Genomic DNA, 22,703 nt, shown 5'->3' on the forward strand with positions numbered 1-22,703 from the left:
AGGAGGAATGGCCACAGCAGAGCTCTACAGCTGGCAGAAAGGAAGGGCCATGTGCAAGCAGGGACCAGGGAGCCGTGTGAGGACAGGAGCTGTCCAAGCAGCAGCGTTTGCTTCGCTAGATAGGAACCACTGCACAGTTGAGGGCTTTTCTCTTTCTGAAATTTTTCAACTCTTAAACCTATCTTCTTAGAGCAACAATACCAGGACAGTCCATGAAGTGATGTGCACAAAATTTTTCTGTCCCTTTATTTCTTCTCGGAGGATAAATCTTTTCACGTGGTGAGCTGGCTGAGCCAAAGCTCATGGCAGAAACTTTGGTCCAGATGCAGTTTTTACTATATATTCACCTCAAAGGACCATTACATTACAGACATTGCTGGTTTAAAGATAACTAGTTTAAACCTAGCTCCAGTATACATTGTGTGGTGGCCACAGCAGTGACTGGTCAGCACATGTCTTGGCAAGCTAGAATGCATCCTCCTCCATATAAACTTCAGCTTATTTCTTTGCAAGTGTAGAGAGGGCATTGCTCTTGTTCAGCTTCTGTCGTGCATCATTTTTCTACTAATCTGTTGTTACTCTAACTTCTCAGAGTGTTTACCAGCATAGCCTGAAAACAGTCGTCAGAGGAAGACTGAATAGCAAAAAAACCTAATATAAACCACATACATTTCACAGAAGCATTTGGACAGTCTCTACCCTGATTTATTTTGTTGTATCTTGAAGCAATGTGTTATGTTAAGGAAAGTAATTAATACCAATACAGCTTTATATCCAGGTGCAGCACACACAAGATGAAGCATGAGTGGAATGAGGTAAAATATTCTGCTTGATGATTAACATTGAACAAGGTTGCACTGGATAAGGAGATGCCAAAGTTTTTAATATGAAGGCCCATCAACAAAAAATGTCAGTGTAAACAATTAGTTTGGGGGTTGCTACTGATTCACTATCAGAAAGGTTTAGGCAGCCAGATTATTAGACATTAAGTGGCTCAATAGCAATATGCTGAAATTTTATTTTGCTAGTGACTTAGGTCTTCAATGTCCACTCAGGCATGTAAGACTGTCTGAAAAGGTGAGCTAAAAGACTACTGAACGTGATAGTAAACATAGGGTTAACAATACTATGCAAAAAATAATTCCAGCAAGAAACTAAAAATTCAAGTGTTGCTTTAAGAAGGCAAAGGAGTGTGAGAGATCAGTCAATCTCAACGCTTTGGCAGTAATATGGCAGCCAGCGGGGATATCTAGAAGGAAATAATGTCACAAATTGGCAAAGCGGCAACTGCATTTATCTGCTTAAATAAGATTCAGTCCTTGGAAATCTACAACTTAAAGAACAAACTGAATATTCAATTCATGTTATTTTCAACTTAACAGATGGATGTGAAAGCTGGAAATCTACCAGAAATATAGACAGTCATCTAAGAAGCCTGATAAAGCTCTCAGAAAAACTTAAACTCAGAAGAAACAGTATTTTTAAAAATAAGTGAATCTCTAGCCGATTTTCCACAACGTGACAGTATCTTATGTCCGATACCAACCGATATCAAGAAGGAAGACGGCTGTACCTGGGATATGTCTTAGCAACAAAAATGAAGCATCTGCTGGGTAGAAGTACATCCAGAAGCCGAAGTACAGGGAAAAAAGGAGCACCTTCTGCCGAACACCCCGAAGGCTAATGCCTGCGGGACTCCCGCCCCGAAGAGGCCCCGCAAGCGGGGGCTCGAAGGGGCCGGGGCCGGGCGGTGCGGGGCGGCTCTGCCTGCGGCCCCTCACCAAGGACAGCTCCCGCCCGGCCCCCCCGCCCCAGCACCGCCGCCTGCCCCGGCGGCTCCCGGAGCGGGAGGCAGCTCCGGGCGGCTGCTTCCAGGCCGAGGAACAGCCACCGCCTCAGAGAATCAGCACCCGTCTTTTACCTCGACTTTTATGCCATTCTGGCCATGGGAACCCAGGGCAGCCGTGGGTTCCTCTGAGTGCGTACAACACGGCAAACCAGGCGCTACAGCACGCTGACTGACTGTACGGGGGCGGCGGGGGGGTACAAACGCGCTGCGCGCTTAGGGAATGGTTTGTCTGCATCGGGCAGCCGCTGCATGCGGTTGCACTGGCTGGCTGGGGGTTTTCGGGTAGACTCGCTCCACTCGAGATTTTAAAGGCAAAGTCTGCGGGAGAAGATACGTCCTTTTTTTTTTGTAAGAGAATACAAAAATGCGATTCTGGTCATTTTTATTTCTATACTCTCTCTCTCAAAAAAGTCATCATTATAGAAAGTAGTGTGACAGTCTATAAGGACGCATGAACAGCAAAGCTTCAGACCCTCCTCCAGACATTGTTTTTCATTACACTGGGCCTTGTCTACTCTAATGTACTTTCCAGTTCTTCCCAGTTATGTCTTCCGTATAGTCCTTTAGCACAGAAAAAATAAAACTGCATCTAGATGAGATATATCTTTTGCTGCTGGATGGAACTATGGAGATTCCATGCAAAACAAAACCCTTAAAATGCATCTCAAGAAAGGCTTTGAAAACACTCTTCTTTCCTGATGAAAAGGAAGCTTCTTTCCTTTCACTCTTCACCATCCTTCCTTGTGCTCCTGGCTCCATCACCCCTATTGAGCATTCAGCCGGCTTTCCTTGCCCTGCTACATTAAGCTGAAGTTTATGTCCTTACTTGCCTTCACCTTGCTGCTTTGTCATTGATTTTTTTTATTTTACCGTCAGCACTCTCCTCGTCTTTTGTCATGTAGGGGTGCAGCCTCATCAGATCTTTTGCTGGCTTATTATAGTCCTAGTCTACCAACCTTCTCCTTCTACACAGAGCAACTGGACTTTAGGGACAAAGGTGGTTCCATCGCACCTTATGTATGTGTGCTAGCTGAAAAACTCTAAGTTTGTATAAAAATGAATGAATGTAATTCACTTCATTACCCCTAGCTATTTTAAAGCAGGTACTTTTTTTCCCTGGAGCAAGAATGGTCCTCCCTAGCATTTCTAGAGTACATAGAAACTTTTCTAGACAACTGTTTTCTACAGTTTTCTAGTTTGATAGATCCACAAGCATGATTTGGGGAGACCCTCTGCAATGTGCTACTGGCAGCCAGGGCCAAAGTACTAGATGACCTGAATAGAGAAGCTTGTTTGCCTGCCTGCACTATTTCCTGCTCAGGCCAAATCACGTTTGTTGAATTTTGCTGTCATTTGTTAAGCTACATAACTAAATTAATTTAAATTTAAAATATATAGCATGTTTTAGCTGGATTACGAAGAGTTACACTTTTTTGTCTAATTTTAGTGAAGACTTGAAGGCATTACGCTGTGTATAGGAGAAATTAGACTTTCAATCTATTTCACTGCACTGAAATAATCATTCTATTAGTTGAAGAGAAGATCTCAGTTGGCTTTGCAGGACTGTAATTCAGTGGCAACATCTTTCACAAGCAAACTGAGCCCACGATGCAGAAAGCACTGAGACGCAGTCAGTACATGCCATCACATTTTCAGAGCAGCATCACGTTATAGAGGAACAGCGTTCAAGAAATTTAAATGCTAGCTGGGATGGAGCTTTAATCCTTTTACTGCCTTTGAACCGCGCTTCTGTCTCAGCTGTGATATTATGAGGCTGTCTAGTGAAATTAATTGCATCCCCTAGTAGGAGTCATGTAGGTGCTTATCTTACTTATACATTTCTAACGCAGGCAGCACCGTGACAGCAAAACTACGCTTTGTCCCGGTCTCTTTTTCTTTCCTTTTATTCCTTGTGACATGTAAAAAGTGCTGGTAAAGAAGCTGTAAACCAGTTAAAAACTGTAAGCCAAACGGGCATATATTTTGGCTGCTCCGTAATCAGCCTCCACACGCGGCCACTGGCGAACAGGGGCGCGAAGGAAAGAAAAAACCACCCCAACAAACAAACTTCGTTGCGATCGGGAAGAAACACGGGGTTCAGTGCCCACCGGCCGTTTGCAAAGCCGCCCCCCGTGAGCCCGAGCCCGAGCGCAGCCCGCTGCCCTGCTCCGAGCAGCCTGCGGAGCGGAGCAGCGGGAGCCTCCAGTGCTGGTTTGGCACTTCGTTAGCAACCACGGAACTTCCTGCGTCGCTCGAGCTCCCGTTTAACACAATTAATCTGCTAGCCGTTTCGGCGGCGAGGGAAGCGTTCCGCCGGCGGCGGCGGCGAGCCGGCGCGGTGCTGCGGAGCGGGGCCGGGCGGCGGGGCCTCTCCCCGCAGCCGGACGGGGACCCCGCCCGTACCGTCCCGGGCCAGGCCGGCAGAAGCGCCCAGGAGAGGCGTGAGGCGGCCGGAGCCGGGAGAGGACCGCTGCCTCTGCGTTTAGCGCTTGGCACGGCTTGCGGCGCACAGACGGACCGCGCTTCCCCCGGGGCTGCTTCCCCCGACGGGGGTGTCCTCCTCGGCTGGCATGTGTCGTGTCCCCCCACCCCCGGCGGGGCAGCTGCGCGGCGGAGCGGGCTCCGCGCCGAGGGGGGGGGAGCGGCGGGGGGGAGCGGGGCTCCCCTCGGGCCGGGCCGCGCCGCCGCCGGGAGCCGTGTGGCGCCGCGCCGCGCCAGGCCGCGCTGCCATGACAGCGCGCAGCGCCGGAGCGGCCACCGGCCGCCGCCTCGCCGCACGGCCCCGCTGCCGGCCGCCTCCCTCCCCGGCGGAGAGGCGGCCGCCCGGCCGGCCCGGCCCCGCGTCCCGCCGCCGCCCCCCCCGCCCCGCGGGGTCAGCCGGGGACAGCGCCCGCCTCCCGCCGCAGGAAGCGCCGCAGCCGCCCCGGCGCCTCCCGCTCGGCGCTCGCCTGTGGCAGGTGAGACTCCCCGCGTCCCTCCCCGCTTCCCCGGCGGCCGCCGGGCCGCGGCGATGGGGCCGGGGGGAGCCCCCCCCTCCCCTTGCCTCCCCTCCCCTCCCCGGGCCGGCGGGGCCGGAGCGGCGGCCGGGCGGGGCGGGAAGCCCGCGCGGGGGTTCCGCCGGGCGGGGGGGGCCGGGGCCGCTGCCCTGTGCAGGCCCTCGGCTGGGGCGGCAGCGCGCCGCCGGGGCATGGAGGCGCCCGGGCGGGAGCGGCCCGGGGCCCGGCCTGCCGCCGGGGCGGGGAGGCCCCGGTGTGCTGCCGCCCGGGGAACGGCGCTCCCTCCCCTGGCCAGCCGTGCTGGGGCTCCCCTCCTGGCCCCGGGGCTCCCCGCGCTGACCGCGGGTGGGAGGACGGGGCCGGAGCCGCAAGGGCAGCCTCAACTATCGAGTGTCCGCCCGCCCTTCGGTTTACCAGATGTGTTTACTTGTTACACGGGAAGAAATTAGGCTCCGGGAAGGGCTACGTCGCTTTTGCTGCTTCTGCAGCGTTCATCCCTCATCCCTTTCCCCCACCCGTGGGAGCGGCGGAGACTTTGCGGGGGGGGGCAGGCGGCTTCCCAGGGGCTTCACGCTGCTGTCGCGGCTCAGAGCGAGTGGGAGCGCTGAGCCCAGCCGGGATGGTGGCACGGGAGACGGCTGAGAGACGCTGGGGAGTTTAGGCCACACATGGCAACGTCCGTGTGCGGTTATCGTTCCAGAGAGTACTCTCTGACCAGCTGACAAATTGAGACAAGTTGTAGGAACCCTGTGAATGCGGTAACAACGCTGTTTGTTAATTGTACTTGTGGCTGTGAAGGATAATTAACCAGTATTTTTAAAAAAGTAGGCGCTGCTGGCCTCCTAGTCGAGTGAACTCAGTGCTGCATGGAAAATCATGCAGTTGCAGAGTGAGTTCCGTGGGATGCTTCTGCGGGAGAGATGCAGACAAACTAACACAGAATACACATTATGTGGAAGGTGCAAGACACAGGAATATGGACTAACTTTTCCTAAGTTCTGCAGCAACAGGTGGCAGAGCTGAGGAGAAGAGCGTGCATGTCCTGGCTCTCGTGTCTTGCATCTCTGTCACAGCACAGTCTTCCTCCATGAGGGACAGAGCTTCCTTTTCACCAAAACAGTGGCAAAACACCATCAGCTGCAAGCAAGGCAGGATCAGCTCTTGCTCACTAAGGCTGTGATAAAGATCTGAGATTATTTTATTATTATTAGACTAGGAAAGCACCTCTGGGCAAAAAAAGAAATGTCCCTGCAACTTGTGCTCAATCCATATGACCAGAAAAGCAGTGTTCTGGTGAGGAAATTGGGGCTTTCCCGGGTCCAGATATTGCCATATGGTGTGAGGTGACCACCATCGTCATAGAAGGATGCTCTGCTAGGTCGTGCATCGTGGATCGGTTGTGCCCTGGAGCAAGCAGGATGCAGTGAAAAGCAGAAAGAGCCTCGATGAAAAGAGAGCACTGCGGAACATATCTATAGGCTAGTCAAATCACAGCTCTTTCACATGTTAAAGATTTGTTTTCCCAGAAACTATACCTGAAAGAAAATACTGCAGGGGACTGAGGTGCTAAATCAGTTGCAAAGGAAAGCAGAAAGATACTGCGTATCATTAAAAAAAAGTTAGTAGAGTCTATCTGTACAAGCAAGATTGCCAAAAGGAGTAAAACTTGGTTAAGAATTCAAAGCACAACAGCACGTTGGGCTGCAAAAGTTTAAGGTCTTGGTCTTTTTCGTTGAATCAATAAACATAAAACAAAACTATACAGCTTCTGATATAAACTTATACTGAGCAGTTGAGATAAAACTGGAACAGGATAAATGAGAAGGCATTGTTAGTAAAAAAAGGCTTGGGAAATGGTATCGGGATTTATTAGGGAAATGAAGAAAGACATATTGTCTCAGATTTAAAAAGGAAATCTCTTAAAAAATGAGGCCTAGAAGAAAGAAAGAAAGGGAACCTGCTAATACAAGAATGCTTTGTTTTCATGGAAAAAGCTGAAATGGAAAAGTTTTGGGAAAAAAGGCTGGGGAAAAAAGTGAAATCCAAAGAAATGTCTTTGATAATGAGGGAAACTTCTTATTAATAAGAAGTTGAAGTGCTCCAGGTAACAAACATTTTCAGAAGGTAATTTTGGAGTTAGCTGACCAGCTTAAGAGAGTCAAATGAAAAAGACACAAGTTAGTATTACTCAGAAAGCAGCTGAGGTGAAGGAGGTTAATTACGTTTATTTTCATCACACAAATTGTTGCAATCTGGAGATCAACCTGAGCAAGGCACAAGCAGAGAGGTAGCTTGTAGAAAAGTTGTGGAAAAGGATTAGGAAAAGAGAGCGGGAAACAGAGCGTAAGTAGGTAGCTGAACTGCTACAGACCTTCCTGGAGACTTTCGTCTGGGAGGGAGGGATGCAAAACTTCTGTCCTAGGGAACTGTGGGCTAGTTTTGCTATGTGGACAGCAGATAAAACTAGAACCCCAGACCCTGAGATCTTACTGGTTTGTTTTCTGGGCAAATGAAGATGCACTGGAGAAACCTGAGAAATTCCTGAATGTGCTAAAGGGCTGCTTTTCCAGGAAACGGAAGAGGACTAAGCAGGAAAATAGCCGATACAGAACGCTCTATCTGCCCCAACGGGGGGATGTCAGAAGGAAGGCCAAAAAAGTTAAGGCGGAAGAACTGAAACTCCCTTATGAGGCACTGCAAACCAAGGGTACTTGTAGGAAATACAGATTTTATATACATCTGAAAGAGAGACAAAAGATTGTGAGGTGGTTTCCTGGAAAGTATTACCAACCAGAAGGAGCAGCTGTGATAAGGGCTGAGGTTCAGCAGCTCTCATACAGCAGCACGTACGCGACTATGAGGTATGGTCTGTTACAGGATGTCCCTCAGACCAGAGAGCAGCCTATAGCTATCCTGTACCAAGCTGGGCCTTCTAGGTCATGGCAAAACAGCATTTCATGTAAAGAAAGGGGGGCAATTACTGGTTTCTTCATCCACCCAAAGGAAATGTAGCACTTCTAATGGGGTGTTTGCCACCGTAACAGGAAAAAAAAATAATACATGAATAAAAAGGAAAATGCAAGCAAAGCTTTTGTAGAAAGGCAAAAGTAGTGAAGCGGTGCAGTTATGAGAGTACAGATGGTTAAAGAAAAGGCGTGACATACATAAAATGAGAGGAAAAACAGAGTAAACTTCCTGACCTTTCCAGGTCAACAAAGCAATTCAGCCACACTTGCAATCAGCCCTAAATAATGGCAGTCATTCTAACAAAAGATATCCTTACATTAGGATACATCCTGACATAGACCTTACACTTAGGTCTGACCTTGGCTTCCTGAATACATACCAGTCTGTTTTTACTGTTTTATGAAGTTCTTAATACTTCCGTTACAATTCTTCAATTTGCATTTCAAACAATGTGCTATGGAAGTGAAAACATTAATCATAGCATTCCTAATCAGTTCATCTTCTGTACCTACTAGTTTAGCAAAATGTGAGGGAGAATACATGAAACCTATGAACCTATGAAACCTGAGGAACCTATGAAACTCAAGCTGAAAGAGGGCTAGAGATATGCAGGATCTTCCAAACATTCCCTGATTTTTATATTAATGGATTAGTAAACAAATAATGGCAAGAAGAAGAGGATCCACACAAAGCTTTCAACATACTAGCTAAAACTTTGCACTTGTCTGCCATGTAGTGGCTATAATTCAAATGAGAAATTGGGGGCTGTAATATTGAGTCCGTTATATAAATGGTATTATGAGCTGGGTTATCTTCCTTTTGTGAATTAAAGTTTTAGCTGTAGTTAATAAATGTTAAGAGGTTTGGTCTAGCCATTTTTGGAAAATGACAGAATACAAGAGGCACGTGGTTACTTCAGACAGATGTTTTCCTTCAGGTTTCTAGAGATGGGCGCAAGAGAAACCCTTGACTTTCTTCTATATGGCTAGGTCCTGGTGGTTACCCTTGATCAAGCTCATGGTAAAGTAAAACTTCAGGAAGTTTACCAGTCCTCCTGGTGAAGGTAAGGAGATTTTTGTTAAGAGGTTTGACTTCTGAATGACAGGTGACTGTTTCAAGCACAAGCTGAGGGAATGTAATACTTTGTGTTCAGATGAACTGATGAGATCCAATTTGTAAACTAGCCAGCTGAAGATCAAATGGCAGAGAAAGCTGAGTAACTAACATAGTGTTGTGGTTTAGCCCCAGCCAGCAATTAAGCACCACACAGCCACTCACTCATTCCCCCCCACCCAGCGCGATGGGGGAGAGAATCAAAGAAAAAAAGTAAAACTCGTGGGCTGAGCTAAAGACACTTTAATAGGACAGAAAAGGAAGGGAAAAAAAAATAACAACAACAATAACAGAATAAGCAAAACAAGTGATGCACAATACAGTTGCTCACCACCCACTGACCGATGCCCAGCCAAGCCCCAAGCCACAGTGCCCCCCAGCCAACTCTCCCCAGTTTATATACTGGGAATGACATAATATGGTATGGAATACTCGTTTGGCTCATTTGGGTCAGCTGTCCTTGCTGTGTCCCCTCCCAGTTTGTTCTGCACTCCCAGCCTCCGCTGGCAGGGCAGTATGAAAAGCTGAAAAATCCTGCTTAGCAACAACTAAAACATCAGTGTGTTATCAACGTTAGTCTCATCCTAAATGCAAAACACAGCACTATACCAGCTGCTAAGAAGAAAATTTAACTTTTTTCCAGCCAAAAGCAGGACAAATAGATAGGAAGAAACTTAGAGGGCTCTGTGTCTCAACATTGTAATTAAAAGAGCACCGGAGTGGAAAACGTTGGAAGTAACTTCCGTGACTTTGACAAAAGAATGTTGTATAATACCACCTTCCTAATTTTGTTGGTATGATGACAGGTTAATAAAAAAAGGTTAATAAACTAAAAGGGAACTGTAAATAAGTAAGTAAATAAATAATAAAATAACGAACTAAATAACTAAGTAAAGTGGGGACGATTTGTGTTATGATATTGCAGAACAAGTGTACATCTGGAATTGGAAACTCAAAACCTACTTACTATATATATGTGCACATTTTGTTCTCCTTTAGTCTGGCCAGGGTATATGGATTTTGGTTCATTTACAGTGTTATTTTCTGAATTTTTAATTACTGGTCTTCACTATAAGGATGCATGAATTATTTACCATTCTGAGATATAATAGGAGATACACTTAGGATCTGAGATCTGTCCAGTCCTCTGGGATTTAGTTGGATGATCTCATTAGATTCAGAGTCACTGCAGTTAAGTCCAGAAATGTGCAGATGCTAAACATAATGCAGAATTTTAATTATTGTTTACAGTTAATTAAAATGCTATTTTTGTTTGTTTTGCTTCCCTCTGGCATCTTCAAGTCCTAATTAATTCTGAACTGTGGGTGGTGGGATTAGGATTGGCAGCAACACACACCTCAGACAGCCCACCAGCACCTATGGCTGTACGTGCGGTAGTGCTACCGAAGCAAAGATCACATTCTTGAGAAGTTAGATAAAGGTTGCCATTGTTCTTGCCGCCAAGATTATTTTTATCGCATTGTCAACATATTTGTTAATGTACAAACATGCAGGTGAAATACAGAACACATGAAACTCAAGACTTTGTATACATGTGAAATTAGAATGCTGAAGATGAGATGTATAGAAAAATGCTGAAGGGGAGCAAGCATTCGCTTGACAGATTAAGGAACTCGCTGGCGCTGTCTTATGGTGAACTGCTTGGTGACATTTATCACGCTGATAAAGAAAATCTGTGAGCAAATATCATTAATTAATGTGGTTCAAGGAGTGGCCATTTGGCATGTTTCTATGGAGGTGGTATTTCAGGTGCATAACCAGATCATGATTGAGGGTTTTGGTTTGGGTTTTCTTCCTATAATGTTGCAATTGTTTCAGAGTACAATGAGTTTTTTTGGCTTAGGAGTGCTGCTGTAATTGGTTTCTAGGGCTTTCTTGATTTGACCTAATTGGACATTTTGAAAGGTTGCCAAAGTACAGTGTAGGATTTTGCCAGTTTTTCGTCAATGATTAATAAAGCTCATTTGGAGGATCAATTAGAGTTCCAAAAAGAAGATTTTGAACTGGAATTGTTATAAAACCAATTAATGCTATTTTATTAATGGGCATTTGCAATGTTGAATGATGAAACACGGCACTGTAATAAACAGTAAATACACACTTTTTCTGGAGAATCTCCTCCGTTCAGATGATTATCGTGTTGTATTGGGCATTCTATAGTCAGGGTGGATAAGCGCTTTCCTTCTGTTTTGTAATGACATTCTGGGCAAAATTCAAGTTGTTGTTTTTAAAAAATCATTAGAGTATTAAAAAGTGGTTTCAGTAGGTAAGATTTCTTCAAAGGTTTATTTCCTCTTGGCGGTGCTAAAAGGGTAAGTGCCAGCTTTCTAAAAAGTCTTTAGAAAGAACAAGTAGCTGCTCTCGGTGTGTCTGAAGACCTAGTGAATTGGAAGAAATGAAGTGCTATGTTTGGAGGGAGGAAAAGCAGGCAGTGTATGCCATCATCAGTTTCTAATCATCCCCAGCTCCTCCCCAAGTTCTCCTTTTTATGAAGATAATTTAGAAACAACATGCAAGTTGTTCAGCCTGTTTCTGTGCATTTCTAATTTGTTTATTGCTCTGGTACAGGAGTATAGATTTGGTGGATAGTTTTTTCTATAGTCAGAGGGCTGACTAGGGTGGATGAGTTACAAGTAGGAGGCTCCTGCATGTTGGAATTAGCTAGTTATCTGTCTCATCCATTGCTTGTTTGTTCATGTTTTGCTCATTCAGATGTATCCTAAAGAAAGGAGATACCCAGCTATTATGGTAGTGCCAGTTTCTAATTTGTTCCAGGAGTTCATAGCCGTGGGTCTGAGTGCACCAGGTAGGATCTGTAGGTGTTCCCATAATTCTTCTCATTGCATTCGGGTCATAATTAGCTTTTTAATTTTAATGTTATTGGGTTTTGGCTGACCAGGTAACTATAAAAAAGTATAGCACTGCTGAGTGCTGTGCTATGCTATGGCTTACTATATTTACTCTTTAGAAGTCAAGCAAGACCTTTTACTGAAGGACTTCCCTCTGCAAAGACTTATGCAAACTGGGTAACGCTGCCACTCTGCTGCAGCATGTTTATACTGGCTAAGGTCACTTGAAAAGCCAGAGTTTGACTAAAGTAGGACTCTTCCTTGGCAGGTCCTACAGAGAGATTTTTCAAGCTGGCCTCCAAAGCATCTTCTGGAATTCCTGGCAGATCAGGTTTTCTAGGGGAAGGAACTGCTTCTTTTTTCAGACACTATTAGCATAAGTATCACAACATGAAGCCCATAATCACACTCAGAGTAGGCTTTCCTCTTCTATGTCAGGCAAATCGTGTTTAAATTGGCCTTTACTGAAATATGACTGTTGGAACTGTACCAGCGCTACATATTACACTGAGCAGGTATATATACTACACTATGTGCTACACTTGGAGCAAAAAATGGCAACAGCCATTGTAAAATAATAGAATTATAGTGCTGTACCGTTACAGCATTTCTGCTAGCACCATGGTAATATTTCTGTTCCATACCTTTGAAGAGAACTTAGGAACCAAAATACTTCAAAGAAAACTCTGTGCATGTCTCTGAATTATTCCAGAAATCCAGCTATGATTGGATTCAGGATGAAGATGGTAAAGTGATCTCATTTGCTCCATGTTTTAGGCCTGCTAAAATAAAACTTAGCAAACTACTGCTAAAGCAAGAGACGGAGAATGAATGGAAAGATGATAGTGCATTATTTTACATGTTTTCACTTACTGAAATGAGTAGATGTCCTCGTCTTCTCCAGAGAAGAGATACTAGGCTTCTACGTTCTGTTCTGAGCTTAGTAGAAAGGTGGAATCTCAATTCCTAGTTTTTGTAATTTTTTACTTAGAGATGGAGGTTGTTGCCTGGCATCTCTATGTTTCTTGCTATGTTTTCCATAGTAATGCTCACTTATGAAGAACAAGTTGATTTCGAATACGATGAGCTGCACGTTCCTTCAATTAATACACCCACCCACCTGGTAGTTGAGCTCCATATGGTCTTAGAGTAGGAATGGGAGAACTTGCAAAGCTTTTGCTTCTGTCAGGCCTCCAAAATCAAGCCTCTCCCCAGTGGGTTTTAGCTTTCCCTCAGAGTAACCCAGTTATAATTATACCAAATGCAGGAGCCTTTCCAAGCCCTAATCTTTTAACTGAAACTGCAGTGGTTTGGGACAAGGGATCTGGTTTCAACAGGATTTCTAGCCATCTTCCCGCTCTACCTTCTCTCAGAGCTGCATTCACTCTTGCTTTGATTCTTCTCGAAAGAGATGTCTCTTATCCACTGCTGAAAGGGAGCTGTGTGCACAGCCACTTCAAACTAGAGACTTTTCTGCAGGTCAGTTAAATGCTATTTCTTCTTGCCTGACGGGCTGTCCTTACTTGTGTGCCCATCTCACCCTTTGTCCATCCCATTCAATATGAAGGAGAAGCTACAGATCTGAGCTAATGAAGCCTGTCATTTGTCACCTACTTTTGCCATTAATTTATTAATGTGGAGTTGCTTCTGCTGTGTATTTTGGGGAAATCCAAACTAGGTCGACTATCATTTTTATGAGATTTGGAGCCATGACTTGGATCATTAAAAAATTCATCACAGCTGGCAGCATAACATGACAAGAATGGCCTTGATCATCTCTTCAGAGCATAAGAAGTATGAACTACTGGTTTTGTTTACTCCGGTAGCCCATCTAGCCCAGTCACCTTTGACTGGGATGAGTAGAGGATGCTTGCAGAAAGGCTGGAAGAAATAGGACAAGTGTAGGATTTCCTAACTTCTCGCAGTCAGAGGTTATGGGAATTTCCTGAGCCAGAGATTTCACTGGATTGCATCATAATGTTTACTAGCCATCGATAGACTTATTGACCATAAATTGTCTGATCTGTTTTGAACTTTCTTGAACCTCCACATCATCCTTTGATGAAAGTCCAAATAGCCTTTTTTAGTAAAACAGCTTTTGCAATAAAAAGAAGAATATGCACAAATTCCTATTTAGTCTGGAAGGCTGCTTCAGTGTAGGAGGGCTAAGACTGTTTTCCTTGATACTTTGTTGTTGCAATTTAGAAACACAGACCTTAAAAATATTTTTTGGTGATAACTGAATCTTGCCGTTTTCTTTCAGTTCAGATTTTTTTGCCCTTGTTCATTTGGTTTTGTGGTCCTGTGCCATGTACATCCCTGCATAACTTGAAAAAAAATTCCCTGCTGTATTTTTTTGTGGAAGATCAAAAATGGATATGAACTGTGTATTGAAGGTTAGAAGGTTAGGTTTGTTTCTCTCTCTTTTGCTTTCCTTCTGGTTATTTATTTTTCTTTCCTATTTGTCTCGATTTTCATTCATTTCTCTTCTGTTCTTACACATCTGCTGTGGTTCCCCTCGAATTCTGATGGCAGGAGGGAATTGGATCTCTGTGCAAAACCAAGGTATTATTACGTTAGGTTATTTTTAGGTTCCCCAGAAATCTTGAAACAGACATATATTACACTGTATGGTGAAATGGAAATCAAAGAGGAAAAGAATTAAACAGTATATAGTATTAGTGGTTTATTATCAATTCTTTGCAGGAAACGGATGTTTGCTCCAGACAAAGACTAGAGGATGTTGGCCAAATACCTTCAGTTAACACCAACTTGTTTTAAAGTCTTTCAGGGCATTTAGAGAAGATTGGCCTCAGCTATCATTAATAATAAATGGAAGTTAAAGTCATTGTATTCACGTACTGCCTGGTAGTTTTGTTGTGCGTATAAGCGCTGGTTATCCGTGGTTTAAAGAGGGACCCACACAGGATGCTTTCCTGCTGTGCTGGCCCACTACTGGTAGTCTAAAAAATGAAAAGGGGCATGTATGCTTCCTGATTTCGACAATCCTTGTAAGGTTTTTAAAACAAAATGGTTTGGATTCTCTTTGTCTGCCAAAAGGTGAGGTTCTCATTTAATCAGCAGACTCCAGAGGGATCTTAAACTACTGACACTTTGGGCTGCTTTACTGTAACCGTTTTCGTCTTCAATTGCCATTTTCCCATGCACTGTAGTACATGCTACTTCAGAGGACTGAAGAAATAAGAGGCCTGAGAAATTACAAATAATAAGAAAACCTGCATGTTTTGTAAGACGTTCCTTCAGAAAGTGATTAGGGGCTCCTCTGTCCACCAGCTAATGTGTGCTCAGTGGTCAAGTGATTCAGCTGCCTCCTTAGCCCGTGTTTCATTGCCTGTGCTATCTGCCTGCTTGTGTATAAACAAATTAGTAACACCCCTCCTCAAAAAAGAACAGATGAGGTGTGTAATACTTCTGAGAAAAACACAGTCATTTGTATCTGAACTGATTTGCCAAGCAACCATTCTAAAATCAAAGATCCATAGGCAAAAACAATTGAAAGAACCCGTAACAAGGAAATCTGCCAGTTGATGGCAGATGCAAGATGTCCGTTACCATTAGAAAGCCCAGCTGAACTGAAGTTCTCCCCTGCCTGCCCATCCCCCAGGTATGAAAGCTAGACAAAAAATATTTAGGAGGAAAAGCAAATTGAGAGCAGTAAGGGATAAAAAGCTGAAATCCACAAGGGTACCAAGTTATGTCTGTGCGTTGAAATGTGAAAGAAAAAATACTGTTTCATTGACAAGAGCCCCATGAAAGATGTATAGATTCTCTTCCAGCTCATCTCAGAGCTGGATTACATCCTGTGCACTCCTGGTCCAGCTCTTGGTCATTTGATGAGGTCAGTGTTAGGTTGCTTTTTAACTGAAGGAAGTTTCCGACTCCTGTATTTATGAACAAAGTCATGGCCTGTGGGTAACACGGTGCAGTGGGACACAGTGGGATGCAGTGGGAGCTTACGCCTGTAGATGACCTGAACTTCTGTTCTCAGGGAGGAGGAAAATGTTGTCATTACTTTCCTGGCCGTACAAGCTATGTGCTCCCTCCCTCCGCTCCTCCCTCCCTCCCTCTTCAGTGCCTGCTCCACGTCAGGCAGTACAGATAGTGCAGCATTTCAGAAGCTCTTCTACACGCCCTGCTGTTGTGCTGAACCCACGTCTCACAGTCTCTGTGTAAGAAAAGCGTTTATGTGAATGCACGGTAGACACACCACATCCCTGGTAGCAACAAGGCAAGCAGAGATTCCCTCAAACTCCCGAAGGGAACAAGAGGACCTCTCTTTCTGCCAGGCGGGAGTGGCATTTCAGGCACTGGAGGGGCCGTTGATAGTGAAAATCACAGAGGGCTTAGGGTCCTGGATTGCCTAAATCTGGGGCCCTCTGCTCCACTGGTGTCCACACCACACACTGGACCTGGGCAGCTGTATCGCCCTAAGTCCAACTCCTTGACTTGTTACCAAAATGCTGTTGGACTCCTTCCCCGTTTCTGTCCTACTGCACGCGGCGGACTTACAGTCCATAGGCAGTATCATCTTCTGGCCAGGCAGGTGGAAGGGAGACTGTGGTCACGTGAGGACCGAGGAGCATCTGTCCTCATGTCAAAACACAAAGTAGGTGGCTAGAGGAGCACTTTGACATACTCCGACATATCTCTTCCAGATGATGCAGGGAGTCGGCATCCGGATGTACTAGGAAGCTGTAGCGCTCTAGTATCCACAGTTACTTGCCGTTCCTGTCAGTGAATGGCCTTCTGGATCAGCTTCATTCGATGGAGACAATGACACATTTTAAGGCTCCCATTCTCACTACCACGTGGCTTTGCATCCCTGCATTTTAGTCATTGCAGAGCGGTGCATCACCACCCCACTGGTTCATGCTGTGCTCTGTGTTTAGCACATATTTATGACATGGAGAGTGAAGAATGAAGTTTAACTCATGTCCTTAACTAACCCATAAGTGAGGGATTAACTGCCTACTGCATTCTTTTGCTAAGTATTAATCACTTAACATTATTTTCATTTTTTTTGAGAAGTCTTTTGCTTCCTTAGTATGTCAGTACACAACTTGGTTTGAAATCGTGGCCTTTGAGGGGCTGCCGATACATCAGTCACGCCGTTGCTGTTGTCGGCCTGACAAGGGACCTGTTGTGTTACTTTTCTGGGTGAAGGAAAATACACGTCGATGGGCTACAGCTCAGTTATCAAGGTTCGCTCCTGCTTCACAAACCTGTCTTCCTGGCTGTGGTAGAGTTAAAAAAATAATTACAAGTTTTTCAAAGGATCACCCACATACACATGGTATGAGAGCTCTTTTCTTTGTTGGTTTCATTTTATTTGTACATGACTCACTCTTGGCAAAATGAGTGAGCCTCATGAGCCTGTAAAAATTCTGTTTGGATTAAATGATTTGCATTAAATGATTTATAACTGCAAGAAGGGTTTAATATTCCTGTAATTCCTTAAGGAAAAACAAACCGATCTTATTCTTTTCAAGTAGCTATTGCTTTCACGCCTGTTACTTCAGACGCCATCTTACTCGCTCAAGCTGATAGCTGTTAATGAGACTCTGGGTACTTCTCCTTCCTTGCTTCCCCTGCCTCATGAATTAGAGATGGGTGGTGGGGATGCACTGTCATCCTTTTCCTGGCACGGCACATCCTTCTGAGCGTGACTGAAGGCCAGGGCACGTACGGCCTCCCAAAACTGCCTGCCTTGCTACGAGCAAGAAGCAGCATTTGCGCTGGGCCGAGGTGCAGCGATCGTGTTTCCGAGAGTCAGTTTCCCCCGGTTTTGTAGGCCAGAGGCCCGTCAGCCTTCGTTTTCCTCTCGGAGCGGGTGTGCCGGTTACAGCCCGCCTCGTCCCTGCGGACTCCGGCACGGGTCGGCTGTCCGCAGGGCCCGCGGCCTGCCCAGCCGCCCTCACGCCCAGCCCCGGGCCCGGGCCGGTTCCCCAAACCCAGAGGTGCGGGGCCAAGGGGAGAGGCCCCGTGGGTCATCCCTGCAGGGACGGGACCTCCAGCCGCCTGCGCCCACCGGGGCTGCCGGCACCCCTGCGATGGCGGCCTCGCGGCGACAAAGCCCGTCTGGGACAGGGACGCGGTAAATAACCGGGACAGCCCGGCGGGATGCAGGAGGTGCAATCAAAAAGCCCTTTGACTGTCTGTTTGCGCAAAGCCGGGGCTGGCCCGGGTGCCCGCTTCCAGAGGCTGAGGCGCGGCCTCCGTGCCTGCGGCGGAGTTTTTAACGGGGGCCGCTGCCTTCGGCCTCCGACCACGGGGGAGTCGTCCTCCTCCTCCTCCTCCCCCCTCTGCCCACGCCCGTGCCCCCCTGGCAGGGCGATCCACGGCCGCATCTTGCGGCGTTACCGCCGCCGGGCTTTTAATTTCCGCGGCAGAAAAGCGCCGCGGGTCCCCTCGCAGCGGCTCCCGCCGCAGCCCCGTCCCCGCACCTCGCCGCCCGCCGCCGCCCGGGCCCACGGGAGAAGGGCTGACTCGCCGGCGCCCCGGGGCCCGCCCTGCCCGGGCACCGCCCGCCGCGCCGCAGCCGGGGGGATCCCGGCCGCCTGCGGGCGCCAGCCCCAGCGGCGCTACAAGTGGCCGCCGGGGGCGGTTTCGGCTTCGGCTCCGGCTTCGGCTCGGCCGCGGTTTCCCTCCGCCCCGCGCCCGCCTCCCGGCGACCCTCTCCGCGGCGCGGAGGGGCCGCGGGGCGCGTTGCGTAACGCTGCGCTCCGCTCCGCTTCGCTCCGCCGCGCGTCGCTCGGAGCGGCGAGGAGGCGCGGAGGCGAGGCGGGTCGCCGCGGCCGGAGGTGAGCGGCGGCGGCGGCGGGGCGGGCGGGGCCGGGCCGGGCCGGGGGGGGGCGCAGCGCGGCGCGGCGTGTGCGCGGCCCCGCGGGAGGCGGCGGCGCAGGCGGGGGGAATCCAGGTCACGTCCGCAGCCAGACGGCGGCTGGCGGGAGGGACGCGGCGAGAGGCACCGCGCCGCGCCCGGGCGGGCGGGAGGCGAGGGGCGCGGGGCAGGCGGGCCGCTCCGCTCCGCCGGTAAGTCACCCGCGCTCCCGCTCGGCGGGGGCGGAGGAGGAGGAGGGAAGGGGGGGTGCAGCGCGCCCCGGCCGCAGGCGTGGGCGGGCGCTCCGGCGGCGGGCAGGGGGTGCCGGCTCCGCAGTCGGCGTCGCGGGGCGGCCGTGGGGCACGCCGCGCTGCCCCCCGTCGTGGCCGTGCCCCCGTCGTGCCGGGGGCGGGGGGCTGCGGGGCGGGCGCGGGGGAGGCGAGCCGCGCTCCCCGGCCGCTCACTATATTTAACCGTCACCGGCGGGGAGAGCGGCGGCAGCGGTGCGCGGACGCTGCCAGAGAGAGGAAGACAGCGAGAGCTCCGCCGGCCCGTCGGGGCGCCGCCCGCAGCATCCGGGGGCGACGGGGGGCGAGCGGCGGCCCGGCCCGGCCCGGCCCGGCGGGGGCCGCGGCAGCCGGCGGTGTTCGTCAGCGCCGGGGTCGGCGGTGCTGGGCAGGTGGAGGGGGGAGCCGGCGGCGTGCGCGTCTGCCGGCGTTTCCTTATTTATTTATGTTTGCAGCATCGGTGGTATTTCCCCGTTAAAGAGTTTATCCATTGAAGTTTTATTTGACTTTCTAAAGCAGCAACAACAGAAATCCGTGAAGTTAAAAAGCCAAACGTGTTAATTGTTAACTAAATATAGAAGAGGAAGGCTTGAAAGCTGCTGTGGATGGATTGATCAGGCAGCGTATGAGTAAAAAGGAAAAGGGAAAATTGTCAGCCTTGAGAAGCCATTTGCCGGTGGAAACGATCCCACCTGTTCTTGTGAGTGGCAGGAGCCCGACACATCCGTGGTCCCCAGAAACCTTGTTTGCACTCCTGTAATCCGGGCGGTGGAAGGAGAAGCACAGGTTAAAAGTGCTGTAATAAATACCAGCTCTGACTCAGGAGGGCGAATGAGACTTTTTTTTTTCGACAGTATACGCGTGTTCCTTTTATTATTTTAACTTGACACAGAATTCATACATTCGAACTCAGCCATCTGCTAGTTATAGTAATATATTTAGCTTTTATTTACAAAACTTAGTCTGTCGTAAATATATGTTTGCATAATTGATAGACTGTGGAACTTTTTATAAAACGGTTTGTTTTCCTTTTGCAGTTCAGTACTACTTGTGTGTTGAGACAATTTACTAGATTTTCTGGTTCCTGTTTTCCCAGCCCCAACTTCTGAACAAACATCTGAGAAAAAAAAAAAAAAAACCAACAGAGGAAAGGGTTAGTTCTTTATAAGAAATTTCTGTAGTAAAAAGGTAATTTTCAGGAGACTTTATCATAATCAATGCAGTTGCGTTAGTTAGCAGTATTGCCTTACAGTGAGGGGCTTCAGTTCTCTCCCTTACTTTGGACTGTAAGCAATATAACTATTTAAATGTATAGCCTTTTTTAAAGTGAAGAAGCTGGAGTAAGTCACTGGAGGGTATAGCCCTTCATTTTCTCATAGAACAGCTGTTTAAGGCAGAATAACAACAAAAGTTTTGTGAAACTAGATATGCCTACTTCCTTCCTCACAAGACTGGTTTTTTTCCTATTCTACTAACTGGCTCAAAATCACCCTTCATATTAGTCCCAGGACCCTTAAATTAGTCTCAGCCTTCCTTCAGTTTATTTGAATTGGTGACCTTTGGATGAGCTGGTGTGTTCCATTGTTACTTGCTAATGATGGAATAATCTAGTCCTGACATACCAGTTGTGAAACCGAGGGCGCTGCTGCTCGATGGTCCTGAGGAAATTTAAATGTCCTATGGCTCCCATGTTAGAAGAGGGAGGATTTAGCTGTGGTTTGCATCGGCTTTTAACTGTGCGGACTCTGACGTTCAGAGCTGAAAGGGCTCAAACCAAAGTCTGTTAGAGTCGATGGAAAATCTCCCATTGATTTTTAGTGGGTTTGGATCAAGTCTTGTATGAGCTAGTGTTGAACACATCATGGCTACTCCAAATTTTTCAGTGCTTTTGGAATTCTTTGCATATCCAAGTCATTATGTAAAGTCAAATTTATTGTGCTGTCTCCTTCTCCTGTGTGGGAATGTTCTTTTGCTGACTAGAAAGTGGTGGTGGTGTTTTTGTTCACTCTTTTATATGCTACAGCATTCATTTTATTATCTGATAATTTCCTGTTATGTGAGGACAACATGTATGCTTTTTCCCAATTCCCCCCAAAATGGGGGATGTTGGAAAAAGTGAATCTGCTTTCGCTGAAGGCTGCTTACCCTGCAGACGGGTTTCTTCAGGTATTTTTCAAAGAGTTTACGGTAGTGGGACATCTGAAGTCCTTAGACATGCTTTCTCTGATGTGCATATTGTAATTCCCTTGTTCAGTATGTGGTTGTTTGCTGCTTTTTTTTTTTTTTAAAGGTGAAGGGGAGAAAGTTGTTAGTGATAACAGATACTGGTGTTCCATAAAGAAGCTTGCAGAATAACACATGCCTGTGGTAGGCATATATCCTCTTCTGGCTTCCCTGTTGTTGATGATGAGCAGGATTTTTCCTCTTGGCTATGTATGTAAAAACCCAGCCAAGAGAAAAGTAGGGAGGAGAAGGATTACTAAACTTAAATCATGGAAGTTTGTCAGAGTTTATTGTCTAGTGTAGCCTGTCTTGAAATTTGATTCTATTTGGAAGGGAATCAAGAGATGAAACCTCAAAAAACCCACCTGATTTGAGGCAGGACATCCTCCAGCAAGAATCTCATTTGCTACCGGAAGGGTGAGACCAGGAATTTTGGCTCCTTGGAAAAGGAAATTCTGGAGCTCATTATCTCTCCTCCATCATATTCTGGTTTACTGATTTGGGGTTTGCTTATTACTAAAAGTTGAAGAAGGCAAAAGAGGCATGCATATGAAAGAAGCTCAGGTAAATAGCTTGAGATGAGGGAAGGCATGAGAAGGAAGGTAGCACAATTTCTGTGAGCCCTCGTGTCTTGGATTTCCTTCTAGGACGTGGGAAGTGCTAATTCTTCCAGCCAAACTAATTTGCTCTTTAATAGGAGATAGCTGTCATGGCAGAAGGCAGAGCTGTACTGCAGGATGCAGGGTGGCAATGCAGAGCTGCCTATTTCCTCTGTCTTGTCCTTTTGCGTGGTGGATTTCCAAAACACGTGAGCATCTGGAGGAAGGGAGGAGATACCGCTGGGGCACTGTCCAGCTACCCACGAGGAATGAGGCAGCACATCCATGCCTTGGGTTTCTACAGAGTATGGTCAGGACCTAAATTTGTGAATTTTCTGTCAGACGGGGTCAGAGGGCTGATCAGGAAAGATTTTCTTAATATTTCCACAGTTCGTCTTTGTTCCCTCCTTTCCAAATTTCCAAAGTGGCTCTCTCCTGCGTGGCCCTATTCAAATAAATAAATACATGCCATTCAGTAGCTCTTCAGGTTTAGGACAGCAGAATTCCGGTGTCACGAAGGTACTCTCCTCCTCCTATCTGCTTAACTGAAGTAAAGCTTCTGAGTGGTTGAGGAAGTCTGTAGTGGAAAATGCAGTATAGGTATGTTAGTCCGGGGCTCTGCTTGGGTTAATTTATCCCATCAAAGAAGTTAGTAGAATAATTCACGTGGCCAGTAGTGTGGCAGTACTGCTTCTGATGCTTTTTAAACTTGTCATTGTGCAGTGGAGAAATACTCTGTCTTCTCAGGGATGAGCTAGGATTTCACATATTTTACAGGGATAACTAAACAAGCAACGCATGTGTTATGAGAACCTTTGTTATGAAAATCAAGGGCAGACTATAAATAAACGTAATTTCTGTGTAAAGATTAAATAATTGTGTTTCTTCAATTCTCTGTTATTGCATCGGTTGTATGTGGTCCAAGAGGACATTTTGAATAAAGTAATTGAATCTTGCA

The 22,703-nt window shown here is 47.1% G+C and overlaps 1 protein-coding gene across 9 annotated transcripts in view; it reads left to right on the forward strand.

Annotated features, from left to right (window-relative positions):
- The first annotated feature begins 4,782 nt into the window (after positions 1 to 4,782).
- The window catches only part of THRB (thyroid hormone receptor beta), a 177,829-nt gene continuing 159,908 nt past the window's right edge, over positions 4,783 to 22,703 (forward strand). For 4 of the 9 annotated variants that reach the window (XM_030008213.2, XM_041122423.1, XM_030008209.2 and 1 more), the window contains exon 1: positions 18,362 to 18,616. The gene's annotated coding sequence lies outside the window, so the exon portion shown is untranslated. Of the gene's footprint in view, positions 4,807 to 8,217; positions 8,876 to 18,361; positions 18,617 to 19,599; positions 19,624 to 22,703 lie in introns of those variants that run through there. The other 5 variants (XM_030008212.2, XM_041122424.1, XM_030008208.2 and 2 more) reach the window with 5 other exon arrangements.

Source organism: Aquila chrysaetos, chromosome 3 (assembly GCF_900496995.4).
Source record: "Aquila chrysaetos chrysaetos chromosome 3, bAquChr1.4, whole genome shotgun sequence".
Taxonomy (NCBI): Eukaryota; Metazoa; Chordata; class Aves; order Accipitriformes; family Accipitridae; genus Aquila; species Aquila chrysaetos.